The following is a 6,372-nucleotide window of genomic DNA, read 5'->3' as shown; positions in this document are numbered from 1 at the left end:
GGTTTTAGAGCACTGGCCAAATAGGCATGCAACCTAAATGCCTCAAAACGGCCAGGGCAACGTAAATACGGGTGGGGTATGCACTTAACCCTATATTCTAGCACTCAATGTATAGTCCCTCTATGTATTTTACACCGGAAGAAATAAATCTACACTGGGTAAAGATGCCAGGAACGTCTTTGTAGTTATACATATTATTAACAACTTTGTATAAATACGAAGGGATTTGTTATCTGCTATAATAACTTGGAAGTTCTGTATCCCCCGTGGGTCTGGAGAACTCAATAGGGATTTAATACGTCACCCATAATTTTATTGTTGCCAATGGCAACGGGTAAATGCACTCCCTGTACTTTCGGCATTAAGCTCCGCCCACCCTCTGACAGGTTGATGGACAGAGTCAACCTGTAATCGCATCGAGGGGGGCGTGACTAAGGGTAACCGATAAGTGGGGGAGTAGGAGAAATTAACACTCTCCCTGGAATGTCGGCACTAAGCCCCGCCCACCCTTGTATTGGCGGCCCGGGAGTATGATGGACAGCGGGAATATCCAATCGCATCGATGGGGGACGTGCGAACGGACATGCCCCCTATCCACGATCGGATTGGTGTTTGAATTTGACAAGGGGTATAAAGACACGCTCAGGTAAGCGTCCTCATTGATAGCCTTTGAGAAAGGCGCTAGTTTAAGCGCCGAAACGCGTTAGGCAGAGGATGGGTTTTTAACTCACTTTATTTTATTTTTATCCACTTGATTGGGGTGTGTTTATCTATGGGGAATTTTCAGCGGTAATGGTATTGTGCTCTATGTAAACTAGGGAGGACATTGACCGGCACTTAGGGACCTTAGTATGAGTAAGGATTATTAGGAGGTTACTCTGGGATATGCAGTCTACAAGCATAGCTGACCTGTATAGAGAAGTGCAGCAGTAAGACTTTCAATCACTGTCATATACCTATAGACCTTATCCTGTTACTCTTTATACTAGGGTTACCTATGGGACTCTTAGTTACTTACATATGTTCTAAGGCAGTTTACCACTGAGGGTTTTGTATCTACTAACTCTATATAGCATATTTCTACCCCAGGTTTCATTACCTTTAGCAGCAACTCTGGTTATGAGTAACATACCTCGTTAGTCTCCCTTTTGTGCCTGGGGGTCGCTTCCTAGCATTATACCTATTTTTTGTCCCCATAGCCTGGAGTTACACTTTTTCTTTTATTTTGTTGATGTCTAGCATGTATAATAAAATTATGACTTTTTAACAGTATCAGTTCACACTGAGATACCCTACTTGGGCACCCGGGACTTTCTTGTCCTAGGGTTCCCTCATTTTTTCTATTTTGTCAGTTTACTATTTAGGGTTAACCCCTACTATAGGATATTCTATGGACACACTACATTGTTCCTGTTTTACAGGTTCCTTCTTTCTACTTTAGTTATCTATTTTATAGAGGTTTTAATACCTATTAGTGTGTCAATACATACTCATTGTAATAAACATACTGCTTCAACTATGGCAAACTTTCTATCACAGCTTAAAGAATCAAATACATGGTGTGTAGATGCAGATTCTGTTTTTTCAGATAAAGATAACATCCAACTACCAGAACAAGACAATATTAACTATAAATTTAGGACACTGACCAACTTGTGTAAACAACAAATCAGGATTGGATGGGAGGTTACATCATTAAAAAACTATTTAAGCAAATCCATGATTCCGAGAGGCTTAAGGATTCAAACCACACCAAATACGCATATGGAAGACACCACCCTGTTAAAAGAATGGGATGAGGCATCCAATGCATGCTCCAAAAAGTACATGGAGATTCTGGTGAAGTTTGAATCTGAAAGATTAAAGCAAACCGATGAGAAGGTTAATGCGGCAGTAGAGGACATTCAGAAATGTACAGTAGACCCCTCATTCCAAACTCAGGAACAACGATTACAAGATAACTTGAATAAGTATCAGAGTATCATCAAGGTCCGCAAACATAAAAAGTTTGTTAGGGACAATGACGATTATAGATCAGGGAGAGTCTACAGACATTTTAAAAAGACCACAAGGGTAGACTCTGACTACTGTACTACGTCCGAATATGACACCTCTGATACTGAAAATGAACAAACCTCAGTACCTCAAACTATACAGACGAATAAAAGTATCCTAAAAAGTAAAGGGGTGACTTTTTTAGGACAGCCCCCCCGAGAGGGGGAACCACAGGGTCCATTCAGACAAACTCGCAACAGGGGAAGGACTCGCAGACGATATTAGAGAAAGATACCCGTATAATCAATATCTCGGACACTCCTCTCACGATGACACAAAGTCAAGTAATTATGAAGGGTTTGTCTTTCGTCCCGACCCCTCCATTCTGTAAATTTGAATGGGTTAAAGATATAAACTTGTTTGGGAGGAAACTGGCCCTTCATAAGTTTTTTAAAGTGAGAGAGGAGAAAAAGGCCAAAGAGTTGGGTTTTGATACAAAGGAATATCAGTGCCTACTTGATCTGGTATCACTTCTCGAATCTAATGACAATGCTACCCCCCTTCCATATACAGATCTGCATCCAAAGAGCAAGTTCACTCCCAATTTTCGTGACTTTAAAAACATTGACATGTTTGTTGAATCCACAACAAACATGATTAAGAACCTCAATGTTGATACCCTTTTAGTTAAACCTAGGGAAAATCTCACGAAAAAAGAATGGAAAGCACTTTGTGAATTGAGGGAAAATGAGCACATTATTATTAAACCAGCAGACAAGGGGGGTAACATTGTAATTCTGAACAGACCCCATTATGTCCAAATCGCTGAAAATATATTGAAGGATGTGAACACATACACAGTACTTACATCCAATCCTGCACCTAAGTTTATGTCGGAATACAAAACTCTATTGGACAGGGCGTTTGATCACGGGGTTCTCACTAAAGACGAGTACAACAGTATTTTCGTCAAAAACCCAGTGATCTCAACGTTTTACTGTCTTCCGAAAGTCCACAAACAATACGAGACATTAACGGCCAGACCAATTGTATCAGGTTCAAACAATTTCATATGTAAAGGGAGTAGGTACATAGATAAAATCTTAAGACCTTATGTTGAAAAGCTACCATCCTACTTAAGGGACACTAAGGACACACTCAAGTGTCTAAGGTCCATAGTAGTCCCACAGGGGGCGATTCTTTGTAGTTTGGACGTTGAAGCGCTATATTCTTCAATACCCCACCAGGATGGAATTGCACATGTGGGCCATTTTCTTGAAACAAGGGGTCCACAGCACTCAAGACATACTACGTTTGTCTTGGACCTGTTACAATTTATACTGACCCACAACTTTTTCCTTTTTAACAATCAGTTCTACCACCAGGTGCGGGGGACAGCGATGGGTACGCCTTGTGCCCCTTCCTACGCTAACCTGCACCTGGGGTGGTGGGAGAACCATATTGTACAAGCTGAACACCTGGTACACTTTATGGAGAAGGTCTTTATATGGAAGCGGTTCATTGACGATATCCTTATAATATGGACAGGCACAAAAGAGCTCTTCATTGAGTTTGTGGAAACTTTGAATAAAAATGACTTAAACCTACGTCTGACTATGGAGATAGGTACACCCTCCTTAAATTTCCTGGACTGCACATTCAACATTACAGAGGGACTACAGATCCATACTACCCTATACCGTAAGCCCACATCCACCAATAATATGCTGAGCTGGAAAAGCTACCACCCTACTTCACTCAAGAGAGGCATTCCAGTGGGACAGTATCTCAGATTAAAAATAAATTGCTCCTCTCCTGAGGACTTTATACAGAAAGCTGCCCTACTGAGAGCCAGATTTAAAGCCAGAGGCTACCCCAATAGGTGCCTCAAACTGGCGTACCAAAGAGCACTTCTGAGTGAACATGAAACCCTCCTTGAGGACAAACCAGTACCTTGCCCTCAAAAAATAATTAGGTGTGTGGCAAACTATGATGCAGGATGGGATACTGCAAAAAGGGTGTTGGCCAGATTTTGGCCACTTCTTACCCAAGATCGCCATCTAAGAGATGTAGTCCCCTCACGTGTATCTATAACTGCCAAAAGAGGAAAGAACCTAAAAGACCTGCTGGTACCGAGTCATTTCTCCAAACCTAGTAGTAATAAAAAAAGCTGGATTAATGTGCAAGGGACTTATCAATGTGGACGCTGTGTAGCATGTCGCTACATAGACAGAAACTCGAAAGTTGTAACCGACTCCTCTGGTACACTGGAGTTCCCTATCAAACAGTTTTTTAACTGTAATTCTACAGGAGTTGTATATCTCCTTACCTGTAAATGCGGACTAAAGTATGTCGGTAAGACAATATGCCCCCTTAAAAGACGTATAATGGAGCACATCCACTCGGTCACCTCGGATAGAGATACTCCAGTGGCAAGACACGCTAGGTTACACCATAGCGACACACCAAGATGTTTTAAGTTTGTCGTGGTTGAAAAAGTACAGTTGGGAAAAAGGGGTGGCGATTTGGATCTCATTTTAAAAAGAAGAGAATGTCTATGGATTCATAAACTGGACACTCTTTCTCCAAACGGCCTAAATGAAGGTTTTACCTTCACCCCATTTATTGAATCCTAGATCACAATTTATCCATTTGAGTATGTATTTGTGAGATATATATTGTGTCTATTATATATTTCTACATATTACATCCTAGGCATCAACGCATGAGGATAGCCATCTATTATGGGACCTGACGAGTCTTCTGTTCATATACCCACTAATTCGTTCATCTATTGATATTTGTCCACCCATAAAACTACTGGAGGTAGATTGGTGTATACTTCTAACAACCTCTTTTTTCTAGCACTCAATGTATAGCCCCCCTTTTTTTGAATTCCAATATTTAATCATGGAGATACTGTATGAAATGGACCTACATTGAGTACATGTGCTAGTTGAGAGTGTACTTGAAGCTATACACCATATTAACTATTTCACTTAAGCAGAACTGTAGTTGCCATCTGTTATAAGCTCCGGAATTTTGAATTCTCCGTGAGGTTTTAGAGCACTGGCCAAATAGGCATGCAACCTAAATGCCTCAAAACGGCCAGGGCAACGTAAATACGGGTGGGGTATGCACTTAACCCTATATTCTAGCACTCAATGTATAGTCCCTCTATGTATTTTACACATCGGAAGAAATAAATCTACACTGGGTAAAGATGCCAGGAACGTCTTTGTAGTTATACATATTATTAACAACTTTGTATAAATACGAAGGGATTTGTTATCTGCTATAATAACTTGGAAGTTCTGTATCCCCCGTGGGTCTGGAGAACTCAATAGGGATTTAATACGTCACCCATAATTTTATTGTTGCTAATGGCAACGGGTAAATGCACTCCCTGTACTTTCGGCATTAAGCTCCGCCCACCCTCTGACAGGTTGATGGACAGAGTCAACCTGTAATCGCATCGAGGGGGGCGTGACTAAGGGTAACCGATAAGTGGGGGAGTAGGAGAAATTAACACTCTCCCTGGAATGTCGGCACTAAGCCCCGCCCACCCTTGGATTGGCGGCCGGGAGTATGATGGACAGCGGGAATATCCAATCGCATCGATGGGGGACGTGCGAACGGACATGCCCCCTATCCACGATCGGATTGGTGTTTGAATTTGACAAGGGGTATAAAGACACGCTCAGGTAAGCGTCCTCATTGATAGCCTTTGAGAAAGGCGCTAGTTTAAGCGCCGAAACGCGTTAGGCAGAGGATGGGTTTTTAACTCACTTTATTTTATTTTTATCCACTTGATTGGGGTGTGTTTATCTATGGGGAATTTTCAGCGGTAATGGTATTGTGCTCTATGTAAACTAGGGAGGGCATTGACCGGCACTTAGGGACCTTAGTATGAGTAAGGATTATTAGGAGGTTACTCTGGGATATGCAGTCTACAAGCATAGCTGACCTGTATAGAGAAGTGCAGCAGTAAGACTTTCAATCACTGTCATATACCTATAGACCTTATCCTGTTACTCTTTATACTAGGGTTACCTATGGGACTCTTAGTTACTTATATATGTTCTAAGGCAGTTTACCACTGAGGGTTTTGTATCTACTAACTCTATATAGCATATTTCTACCCCAGGTTTCATTACCTTTAGCAGCAACTCTGGTTATGAGTAACATACCTCGTTAGTCTCCCTTTTGTGCCTGGGGGTCGCTTCCTAGCATTATACCTATTTTTTGTCCCCATAGCCTGGAGTTACACTTTTTCTTTTATTTTGTTGATGTCTAGCATGTATAATAAAATTATGACTTTTTAACAGTATCAGTTCACACTGAGATATCCACTTGGGCACCCGAGACTTTCTTGTC

Source organism: Pelobates fuscus, chromosome 12, assembly GCF_036172605.1.
Source record: "Pelobates fuscus isolate aPelFus1 chromosome 12, aPelFus1.pri, whole genome shotgun sequence".
In the NCBI taxonomy this organism is placed as follows: Eukaryota; Metazoa; Chordata; class Amphibia; order Anura; family Pelobatidae; genus Pelobates; species Pelobates fuscus.
The sequence above is the reverse complement of the archived record's forward strand: the minus strand, read 5'-3'. Positions refer to the sequence as shown.